At 34.4% G+C, this 12,731-nt stretch overlaps 1 protein-coding gene across 2 annotated transcripts in view; it reads right to left on the minus strand.

Annotated features, from left to right (window-relative positions):
* Positions 1–12,463, minus strand: part of LOC149797827 (galactosylceramide sulfotransferase-like) — a 28,999-nt gene extending 16,536 nt beyond the window's left edge. Inside the window, exons 1-2 of one of the 2 annotated variants that reach the window (XM_089962844.1) lie at positions 12,331–12,463; positions 2,201–2,275 (exon numbers count right to left, since the gene is read on the minus strand). The gene's annotated coding sequence lies outside the window, so the exon portion shown is untranslated. The remainder of the gene's footprint in view (positions 1–2,200; positions 2,276–12,330) is intronic. The other variant, XM_089962843.1, reaches the window with a different exon arrangement.
* Between the last annotated feature and the right edge of the window lie 268 nt (positions 12,464–12,731).

Here is a 12,731-nt window from a genome sequence, read left to right on the forward strand (position 1 = left end):
GATGTATAAAATTATCCATTTCAGTCACTACACTTCAATTAGGCCAAGGTTCTCAATAATTGTCTGAAATTTATTGTCTTGCATAAAACCCTGGGATGATGGACTTGGCCTGCCATACATGACAGCGCACATTTATCTCCCGTCAGCCATAGTGAAAACTACTCAGACGTCAAATTATAGAGCTGAATCGAATACCAAAATAGTCGGTGTCAGTCATTGTTGACTGCAGTCAAATAGGATTCAAATATTCATCGATGTTAATAAAATAGTAAAATTCATCCTCTTTTCTTCGTCTATGCTGGTATTTAATGACACCCACCACTCCCAGGCATGACGCGTTGAAAAAATGTGAAGTCAGTTATAGAAATCTAGTTAAATAGCGTTCCAGAGGGTTTTAGTAAAGAAAAATGATTCAAACTTAAACTCAGATGAATGTAGATGTTATTCTCCTTCTTTATCTTCAAACCCAGAACAAACGTAAACGTTCATTTAGTGATGAAATTCCATTACTGAACTGTTCAATGTGGGAAGTATCTCAAATATTCATCTAAAAAGTGATTTATTCACAATCAAAATCACACACAAACATGTGGTCAAATTATAATTATATTATTTAAAAATATTACATTTAGATACGATAATTATAATTATATTATTTAAAGATATTACATTTAGATACGATAATTATAATTATATTATTTAAAGATATTACATTTAGATACGATAATTATAATTATATTATTTAAAGATATTACATTTAGATACGATAATTATAATCATATTATTTAAAAATATTACATTTAGATACGATAATTATAATTATATTATTTAAAGATATTACATTTAGATACGATAATTATAATTATATTATTTAAAGATATTACATTTAGATACGATAATTATAATTATATTATTTAAAGATATTACATTTAGATACGATAATATGTAGGTCTCCAGAATCTGTCATACTATCGCATCCCTGGCATTTCCGCAAAGGACTGACATTTGAGGGATATAGAATGCCCAAATCGGACTTTTGGAGTTCTATGCTAAGCCAAAAGAAACTCTCTTATTCAGGCTTCAAACATAAGGTGGGGGGGGGGCAGGCGGGGTTCTTAATTTAAATTCAGAATTAAGTATTGACCTCGTCTCATAAGCGAAACGTTTATATCAATAGGCGTGAAAAGGAATCATGTCTTCTGTGGACCGTATACTATAATAATTCCCTCTTTAAAGTTTGGGAGTGGAAAATTCGGTTTCCGGGGTAAAAAATGACTACCCGCAAGCAGTAAAAGCATTTCAGAAAGGCATATGAATTAAAAAAGAAAGGTAAATGATCCATGCACATAGTACAGTATATGTAGATAAATATGTCTTTGTGCACACAAAATTACAAAAAGGTATTAAAATAAATTGGGATTCCGGCGCGAAATTCTACCTCGCGATTTCTTGTTTGGTAGCCGAACTGCACGTGTCCTAGGACTCGAGTGACAAAAGAAAGTGTCAACAAAAAATAAAATTGTTACAAAGAATATTAAAAAAATTCGGATGAAGCGAGTTTAAAAGAAAATTTCAGCATAAAAATACAATAGAGCAAACAAAACTTGTAAATCTACCTGGAGTTTCGAGCTCGCGACCTCTTGTTTAGCAGCCGGGACAAGCAAAATGATACATTATTGACTGACTTAGGAAAGGGGTTGATAAAAGAAAACGTCAACATAAAATAAACGAAACATTTTTTCATTAAAAATTAAAATATTTTGATACGAGCGAGTTTAAAAGAAAGTATGAAGGTATGAAAATTGGGATGCCCCTCGAGTTTCGAACTCGCGACCTGTTGTTGGGCAAGATGGTGACACAAAAAGAAAGACAAATCTGATCCTCGCTAGGCGCTCAGCGTTAAGAGGTTAATGTTAGGACTGGTCGGTCTGGTGTCAAGTTAATGTGACTGGGTGGGACACCATGCTATATGTCTGCGGCATAATTCCCCCAGTACTAGATATCACTTTAAACTGTCACACTGTAGAAAACTTAGCTATATGACTGAAAAATTGTTAAAGCTAATTGTTAAAGCTAAGTTAAAAATCCAAATCATACACACACATTTATCATAGGCACTAGTGGAAAATAAAAATAAAAAGTACTTGACACGTAGTCCACGTACTTTATTTGTGGCGTTTAATTAATGTCTTTATCTTACTTATTATGTTAAAACATATCCAAGCAGTCCATCTAACCCAGACAAATACGAGATGAGGTAACCTCTTCCCTTGACCTGCAATTATAGAGTAATCCGTGAATTTTCTGCTCTTGCTAGAAAAGACAAAAGGAGTTTAAAGATAGAACCTGAGAATAGCGTTCGTTCCAGAGAAAGAAATAAAGGGGTAATATTTGTACGTTTAAGAGGGCAGAGTAAGATATTGAGAAAGAGGGTAGATATGAACGTAAAGAAATAGCGAAAGAGAAAGAAGAAAAAAAAGGATTTATTCACAATTTGTGGAAAACACTTAGTCTGGGAAATTTGTTAGTCTGAAGTTCTGATGACACTGGCAGTAAGAAATACATTAAGGAGCAGGCGCCACATGTCACGTTTACAAAAAGACTTTCGTTGAGGATGTTACAAATGCATAATACTGATTACAACGTGCTCAAAACACCGACAGAAAATATCCTAAATGATGAAATAAAGTAAATCTGTTATATTTAATAAGACATCTATATTTATTGTATCTTGGCAACACACTGCCTTATGACCTGTTACCTTGACATTCAGCCTTTGAGTACCCATACCTAGGGATTTTGTTTGTTTCCTTTATTAAACTCTTTTGTAAAGTAACAGTTTGTTCGTACAAACAAAATGTATACAGATTTACCGCCAAAGCTAAAAGCTTCCTCTTTTTGCGACGTTTCTATTTGACCTCTGATTTGCCTTCAACAATGATGACAACTACGCCTGGTTAATAGGGTTAATTTCTGACTCCTGGTGATGAACGTATGAGAAAAACAGTTTTCTTAAGAACTTTAAACAACTGACCCCTGTGGCCCGGAGTTTTAATCTTTTGACTCAAGATTCGCTAGCATATCTTGTAAATTGTATTACAGTCTCTGATAACAATTTTATCCTGCTTCTCAGTAACTGTCAAATCCAAAGCTTAAACATGTATCACTCATCTAAAAATGTAACCTATTGCCCAGTGACCTTCATCTTTGACCATAGCTAGCATTCTGTCTCAAAAGATTCCACCACCACCAGTTGACTGGAATATTAACGATCAAATGAGCTTTTTAACACCATGCCTCGCTTCTGAGATATTCGTCCCACACGAATCAATAAAAGAAACACACAACAAAAACAACTGCTTTAGACTGTAATCACAAAATCATCGGTTAGAGCGTCCGCCTCGGATGCGGTGGGTCGTGGGTTCTATCCCCGGTCGAGTCATACCAAAGACTTAACGATAAATGGTATTTACAGCTGCCTCGCTTGGCGCTCAGCATTACGAGGTTAGTGTTAGGACTTGTCGACCTGGTGTCAGGATAATGTGACTTGGTGAGACACCGTGCTACATGTCTACGGCATGATGCCCAGTGCTAGACATCACTATAAATTGTTACAAAGCAGACATCGTAACGATAAGAATGAAAAATTGTTACAGCTACGTTAAAAATAAAGATATCACACACACACACACACACACACACACGCACACACACACACACACACAAGCATCATTGTTGACATTAACTCATGGACAGCGGGTGGCCAAGTGAACAAAAGAGCCCGTTTTTACTGATCATTGCCATCTCACCTCTGTCCGTGTGGGTTCGAGTCTCGGCCTCAGCCTATGTGGGTATATGAGGAAGCTCACCAATAGCTTCCCATTGGTCGGTGGTTCTTTCCGGGGTTTTCCCGGGTTCTTCCTCCACTAGTTACTCTGGCCACCATATATTATATATTCTATCATGTGCTGAAAAACGGCATTAACCACATAAAATCCAGACCTCATCATCCATCATTCTAAATATAAAAATCCAGACCTCATCATCCAGTCACTAGTAGATTTCGAATGAACCCGAATAACATGGTCTTTCCACCTTATTTAATTATAAAACTAACGCTCTTTACTTGATTATTTGCGCTCGTTTTGGCAGAATGTTTCTTAATCAGCATAAGAGCCCATCACAAGAAACTACACCTAGAACGTAATTTCTCAAAATGTGCAGCACACTAATTCAACAAGAAAAGAAAAAGAATTATCTAAAACGTTTTTTCAGCATGTACGACAATAATCCATTCTTTTATCATTCAGGTGTCCACAAAATATTTCGGCATAAATATTTTTCTTACAAAAGGCAATAGCTATTACCATAATATTGCCCAATACCAATATGCTCCTGAAGTCGTAGTTTCTATACAGTTTCTGCCATTCTTAGGTAAAACTGTCCAGCAGGTTCGTGAAAATATTGTATTTTACGTTTCAATAATTACAATTGCATTTCGAGGATTCCATTTTCTTCTTTTTTTTTCTTCCTAAAAGTGTGAATTTCTTGGACTAGAATAGTTTTTATTTTCTGTAACAATCGCCCTATTAATGGTAGAATCAAATGCTTACATTTTTAAGCATACTGCTGATATGGAGATAGAAAAAGTTAATTCAATGAACAATGAGAAATTCAACTTTTCTGATATTTTTCTCAACAATGCTTGCCGTCTTTGGCGTATTCTTGCAATTTGTAAGGAGCCAGCATTATTAGGGTCTTCAGCTGCAAATAAGTTGTCTTGGGAAAAATTATAAAATTGCCCATGTAACGAGAATGGCTTAAGGGATGAAGCTACAGAGCCATGTTGTTACGAATCTATGGTCTTAAACAAAGTCACAGAAAAGAACGAAAACCAACAGGTTTTGTAGTGAAGTTATAATGACTAAAGTTCTGAATAAACTTTAGTGGTGTTCCGAAATAAATCAAACGATGGAAGTATTGATTGCCTGTATAGTCTGAATAATAATGATGTTGTTGAATCCCATTAATAATATCCAAAATTATATTCTTGTTTAAATTTCACTGCAAATACAAGTATCTATTTTCAAGAATAGTTTTATTAACTACGCACTTTGTATTTCCATTAAATAAATAATTGGAATAAATACATTCCAACCCATATGAAATACTGGACACAACAAGAAGACTGATTTCTGTTTCAGATGTTATTGCAGAAATATTATTTTTCCAGTAAAGAAGACTTTATATTTCTATAGCATTTCAAAAACAAAACATTACTACTTAATGGAAAATTTCATTCTAGAATGTTCCAAATGTTTACAAGACCACATCTTAGTTATAATTAGAAGGCCCGTTACTACAATTATAATAAAGAACACGATAAACACAATGTCCTTGACTCAGATCAAGATAATTATCCTAATATTTATCTTTCAGTCAGAAAAGGTAAATAATTATTTATTTTTTTTTTTTGTTGCAAAACTGTCAATAATTTTGGACAAGGTCAGCTACAAAAATACAATTTTGCATAATCTACAGCATATCATGAAATACAATTAAAAAAAACAACCAAAAACCAAACAACAACAAAACAACTTAAATATAAATAACAATGTTTTGATCGTCAAGTATCTGTGCAATTACGTAACTTGACAATTATTCTATGTAGTGGACAGGAATTTTAGTTTATGTAGGAATAGTTCCATTATCTCTCTTGTGGAAGTTTTGGCGAGACAAACTATTACTCCATCTTTTATGTCCCGCAGTCAATAAACATTGGTTTGAAAACGTTAAATAAAAATAATACGAAATTTTATTTAAGAGAGAGAAGAGAGAGATGAGGTGCATGTGTGTGTAGGAGGAATCAACAGTGTCTCGGTGTTCTGTGTGAAAACACGACAGGGCCCGTTTTAGCATTCACACGCATTATGTCCGCGCCATATTAAATCGGTCAGACTGATTTTTTAAAGTTAATGCATTGTAACAAATCTAAATCAATATTTTTATGTAATTCTTAGAAGTTTGGTTAAAATTTTATATTTTTGAAGGAGTGCTCTTTGTCATAATATTAAAACAACGTTCCTACTCTTAGATTCACGCCATGGTGTTGTGTACATGACGAGGCACGCGCTTGGATAATTTGAAGGGAATAACTCCTCTACGCTAAAATATGATTTTTATTTTAAAACATCAAAGTTAATGTTGACAATGATAGTCGTAAATCATTTTTTAGTCCGTTACATGGTTTGTGATTTGAGGTTTTGCTAATTAGGAAGCAAATTTGTTACAACTCTTATTTCATATCACGTTGAAACAAGATTAAGATTATATTTTCTGATGTCGTTAAATATAATTAACATATTAACTATTTTGAACGTTAACTTCACCATACATAATAAACGTAGTTAATAGACAAAAAAAAAACAACCCGATAGCTTTAAAAGCTAAGTAATTAATGTCTAATATTGTTATATACAGCACTTCACAGTACACGTGTTATACTTCCTGCACATTATTCGTATTAGTTTGAGAAACAACTGCAGTGATTTAATCAACGATTTATATTCAAGTAGTCTCTCAGACCATTTAACACATGTATAGTAGACTATCCGACATGTCATTGTATACATGTAGAATAGTCTCTCTAATAGGCAATTGTACACATGTAGAGTAGTCTCTCTGATAGGCCATTGTACACATGTAGAGTAGTCTCTCTGATAGACCAATGTACACATGTAGAGTAGTCTCTGATAGGCCGTTGTACACATGTATAGTCTCTCTGACATGCCATTATACACATGTAGAGTAGTCTCTCTGATAGGCAATTGTACACATGTAGAGTAGTCTCTCTGATAGGCCATTGTACGCATGTAGAGTAGTCTCTCTGATAGGCTATTGTACACATGTAGAGTATTCTCTCTGATAGGCAATTGTACACATGTAGAGTAGTCTCTTCGACATGCCATTGTACACATGTAGAATAGTCTCTCTGACATGCCATTGTACACATGCAGAGCATTCTCTCTGATAGACAATTGTGCACATGTAGAGTAGTCTCTCTGATATGCCATTGTACACATGTAGAGTAGTCTCTCTGATAGACAATTGTACACATGTATTGTAGTCTGACATGCCATTGTACACATGTAGAGTAGTCTCTGATAGGCAATTGTACACATGTAGAGTAGTCTATCTGATAGGCTATTGTACACATGTAGAGTAGTCTCTCTGATAGGCTATTGTACACATGTAGAGTAGTCTCTCTGACATGCCATTGTACACTTGTAGAGTAGTCGCTCTGACATGCCATTGTACACATGTAGAGTAGGCTCTGACAGGCCATTGTACACATGTAGAGTAGTCTCTCTGACATGCCATTGTACATATGTAGATTAGTCTCTCTGATAGGTAATTGTACACATGTAGAGTAGTCTCTCTGACATGCTATTGTACACATGTAGAGTAGTCTCTCTGATAGGCAATTGTACACATGTAGAGTTGTCTCTCTGGTAGACCATTGTTCTCATGTAGAACAGTCTATCTGATAGGCAATTGTACACATATAGAGTAGTCTCTGACATGCCATTGTACACATGTAGAGTAGTCTCTCTGATAGGCAATTGTACACATGTAGAGAATGATAATGAGACTGCCTACAATTGTATTTTTAATTATAAGAAATACACAGTACCAAGGCTGCAACTAATGCATTTTTTGAAATGATTACCTCAAGTGTCAATGTTTGCTGTTGAATCAGCAGACCTATAAAATAGCATAAACAGCCTTATCTTTAAAATCTTCCACTTATACTAAAGAGACTAATCAAAATGGCAATACTCGTCGTAGACAAACAAGCTTCTGGCACGATCTCCCTCCTTCCCTTTACAAGGAATCCCTTTATCGACCACCCCACCACCTTCGACCTTCCGTTCTCTTTTTTTTAAATGGTGTGCATTACACTTATTTTGCATTAGCTTTTGTATTATAATGCATGTTTCATTATTCATATGTATTAATGCAGTGTGTATGATCCAGGCATATGTATATACATGTAGTGTTAGTCGTTGCCACTTTTAACCTATATGTTTGTGTATTTGGGTAAGGGCTGTTCCCATGTGCTACAAATTAGGCAACATAATATGTTTAAACCAGAATTTCCGACGTATAATTTTGTCTGTATTTATTGTCTTCAAACTTAGTAAAAATTAAAATTGTTCTTCATCCGAATTCATCTTTATGCAATAATATTTGGGAGAAAAAAAAATATGAATGTTAGTAATAAATAAACACATCACAATTTATTTTAGATCTGCATTGATTACGTGTCAACTATTGTTTTAAATAAGCAAGTAACAGATCGATAATACCGTGATATACGTTTTGGATTCCAGATTCAAGAAAGAGTGTTCAACTAAAGCACAGCTTAGCTGTAACAATCGTTAAAAGTCTACATCAGCCATCGTAAATATTATCATAATAGTCTACGGCAGCCAAGGTAAATATTTATTATCATAATAGTCTACGGTAGCCAAGGTAAATATTGATTATCATAATAGTATACGGCAGCCAAGGTAAATATTAATTATCATAATAGTCTACGGCAGCCAAGGTAAATATTGATTATCATAATAGTCTACGGCAGCCATTGTAAATATTGAGTATCATAATAGTCTACGGCAGCCAAGGTAAATATTAATTATCATAATAGTATACGGCAGCCATGGTAAGTATTAATTATCATAATAGCATACGGCAGCCATTGTAAATATTGATTATCATAATAGTCTACAGCAGCCATGGTAAGTATTAATTATCATAATAGTATACGGCAACCATAGCAAATATTATCATAATAGTCTACGGCAGCCATTGTAAATATTGATTATCATAATAGTCTACAGCAGCCATGGTAAGTATTAATTATCATAATAGTATACGGCAGCCATAGCAAATATTATCATAATAGTCTACGGCAGCCTTTGCAAATATTGATTATCATAATAGTCTACAGCAGCCATGGTAAGTATTAATTATCATAATAGTATACGGCAGCCATAGCAAATATTATCAAAATAGTCTACGGCAGCCATTGTAAATATTGATTATCATAATAGTCTACAGCAGCCATGGTAAGTATTAATTATCATAATAGTATACGGCAGCCATAGCAAATATTATCATAATAGTCTACGGCAGCCTTTGTAAATATTGATTATCATAATAGTCTACAGCAGCCATGGTAAGTATTAATTATCATAATAGTATACGGCAGCCATAGCAAATATTATCATAATAGTATACGGCAGCCATGGTAAATATTAATTATCATAATAGTCTACGACAGCCATGTAAATATTAATCATCATAATTGTCTACGACAGCCATGGTAAGTATTAATCATCATAATAGTCTACGACAGCCATTATAAGTATCAAGCATTGTGCCGAAAATAAGCTGAGACTGAAGTCATTTTGACAATGTTTGCCCGTTTGTAAATACTTATGGGGTGCAGTAGCGGACTAACGGAGGGGGGTGGGGTGTGCACGGACGACGCGCCAAAACAATGGACGCAAGAGGTCTTGGGGCGGCGAAACCCTTTTGGACTTTCATTGTCGCCGCGGGTGCCATTTACCCTTAGTATGCCATGGGGACAGGGGAGGCGTGCAATATTCTCTTTTTATTGCAAATATTAATCTTTGAGAAGTATACCAGATTAACATTGAAAACTGCATCATATAGACCGTGTTGTGCTGCTGTCCTGTGAAAGGCAATAATAATGATTCTTGTTTCTATGATATGTAATGAACAAGAATACAGTAGGTTGATATAAAACAAGACAGAGTGATGCTGTTCTTATAGAATATTATTTGGACCATATTTGTACATTGTTTCTGCTTAAGAAGCAATTATTATCCTTCCATGGGAACCAGACTTTACTGTGTGACAATCATGAGTTCTGAGCAAGGTTTGAGTAACAGCCAGTGCTACATGCATAGGTCATGGATCAATAACTGCACTGATTAGCCACAACAAATGCGGCTGCACATGACAAGCATGCAGTCCATTCACCTATGTCATATATTCATTCAGATGCCCAATTTCGAGTTTATAGGCTGAGGGTAACCTATCACAATACATAACGTATAGTTATTACTATGAATAGTTTACCACTAAACAAACATATTCATACCTACTTCCTTATTATATAGCTAGAATACACATATACACACTATATATATATATATATATATATATATATATATATATATATATATATATATATATATATATATATATATATATATATATATATATATATATATAAAGAGACAGACAGGCAGACAAACAGACACTCAAAAATTAAGTACTTAAGCTGTGTTAGTAGATAACAAAATGTACGTTACAGTCACCTTCTTTTTTTTTGGTTTCTAACTTCTAAATATCAAATTTAAAGTGATTATGAGCTAAACCTCAAAACTTGACCACAGCCAGTCAATGAAAAAATGTAGGACACGATGTGTTTCTTTTGTTGCAAAGGTGCTTGTCATATTAATGCCACGTTTCTTCAAGACTAGTTTATAGATATTGCCTGTATGTGGAATATCATGTTCATGAAATGTGCAGATCGTGTAAACCATCGTACAAGCAAGCATGACATATACTCTAATAAGAGTGAAAACATGTCTTAGCTTTATTTGAATCAGTTATAATACCCACTATTGAGTCTGGAGTTTGGGCCTTTATAGCCTTATAACCATGATCTTTTTTTCTTAGTGTATCTCGAGATAAGTTTTCTTTCAACGAATATGGTGGATAGAATTGTTCCTTTGTTTCCTACAAATATGAGCATGTGTGTCTTGGGACCAGAAATTATTGTATAAAAGCAGGCCCAACTTCCTGGCCAAAACTATTAAGAGTGTGGAGTGTGTTCCTTGTGGTCTTAATGTCAGTCTCAGTTTGTAATTATTTCCCTCTAGACGTGATTATTTCCCGTTTGTAGTGATTATTTCCCCCTTTTAATGAGTATTTCCCTATAGTCAGTGATTATTTTCCCCTTGTCGTGGTTATTTCCCCCTTTGTCGTGATTATTTCCCTCTTTTTGTGATTATTTCGTGCCTATATGTATCACATGAATACTGTGTTATATATAAATTAAAATATCCATATCATATTTTCAGTTGTGTAGCACGTGTAATACCATCTCCTGTTGTAACAAAAAACTGACTGCAAATATACGATGTAACGAACGAGGAATCTGAATGTACTTTGTTCATTTTACTAAACTAGTATGTGCATTGGCCAAATTGAATCAGTATGTTTCTTCATGACCAAACAGAATTTTACAAATCAAATTAGAGAAGCTTGTCGAGTACGTTTAATTCATTGCGTTCAAAGGCTCGATAGAAGTTATAATATTAGGTTAATAAATTTATTTTCTAGTGGGCACTGCACAAACACACACACGCGCAAACACACGCACATACACACACATACACACACAGTTTGTGTGCTTTACGGCACAACACAAGTAGGTGTTTTTGCATTTAATCGTGGTAAAGCGCCTTACCCAACAACACACCATGGTAGCTTACCCAGGATGTCTCTTGATATCTCAATTTGCTTACTTTCATCACTGAAAATCTTGTTCCTTAATACAATGTTCATATAGTCAAATTTGTAAGTGCAACAATTATAAGTTATAGGTCTGTTCTAATTTCAATATACAGCATTTCAGACTTTTTATGCAGTGGATATTTTTGTGACAGTGACGCTGGGCTTATTTTATTTATTTATTTTTGTCATATATTGTAAATGTCAAATTTATGATCCGGCTGTCTGTCTTTGTCATTTTCTATCCTATTACTCTCTCTCTCTCTCTCTCTCTCTCTCTGTAAATTTGTGTCGCTATTTTTTCCATTTAATTCGGTTCATCTATTTGTACATAAAAACTGGTCCCTGCATGATGGACAAGATATGTACATGGTTACACTGGGTTAAACGAAACTTGTCACAAGGGATCTTTTATTGATCAATTTTAGTTTTCTTCGCTGGGAATGTGCTATTAGCTCGTGCAACATTTCAAACCATGAATTAGGTATAATTTAGCTTTTACATGAGGAATACTTATGCCTGGGTTCATTATCTTTGTTAAGATCCTATCGTTAAACGTAAAACTAACATTTATAATGGCCAAACGCACTTATCAGACAAGACAAGATCGCTGTCATAAACGAATGCCACATTCTCTTATTTGTTACAGGTGGTTTTTTTCCTCGTCTAACATATAAAGATTCCATTGCATTTGATTAAACGGCAGCTTTCACCTACCTTTCTTGCACAGGTCTATTACTCCCCGAATGTCCACCAACAGTTTTATATCCTTTGAAATGAAATTGTAGCAGATATGTTTTCTTTTATGGCACACGCTTTAGACGTGGGCCATGCAATGCTTTCTTCCATGCGTCACTTTCACGCTTCGTCAAGTTTGTCTTGATAGGCCAAGCCAATATTTACTAAATTACCATATGTCAGTCACTCGACCAGTCATCAATCAAGTAGAAGTGGAGATGATGTCCGATAATTTTTGATACCACATTCTTCTTTGATAAATATAAATGTAAAGAAAAACAATATTGACAACTGAAGATAAATTATAATTGCATATACGACAAAAAAAGAACACCACGCAATTCAGTATTATGTTCGATTATTACTGTATTAATAATTAT

This window comes from Sinohyriopsis cumingii, chromosome 6 (assembly GCF_028554795.1).
Source record: "Sinohyriopsis cumingii isolate HCF-2022 chromosome 6, ASM2855479v2, whole genome shotgun sequence".
Taxonomy (NCBI): domain Eukaryota; kingdom Metazoa; phylum Mollusca; class Bivalvia; order Unionida; family Unionidae; genus Sinohyriopsis; species Sinohyriopsis cumingii.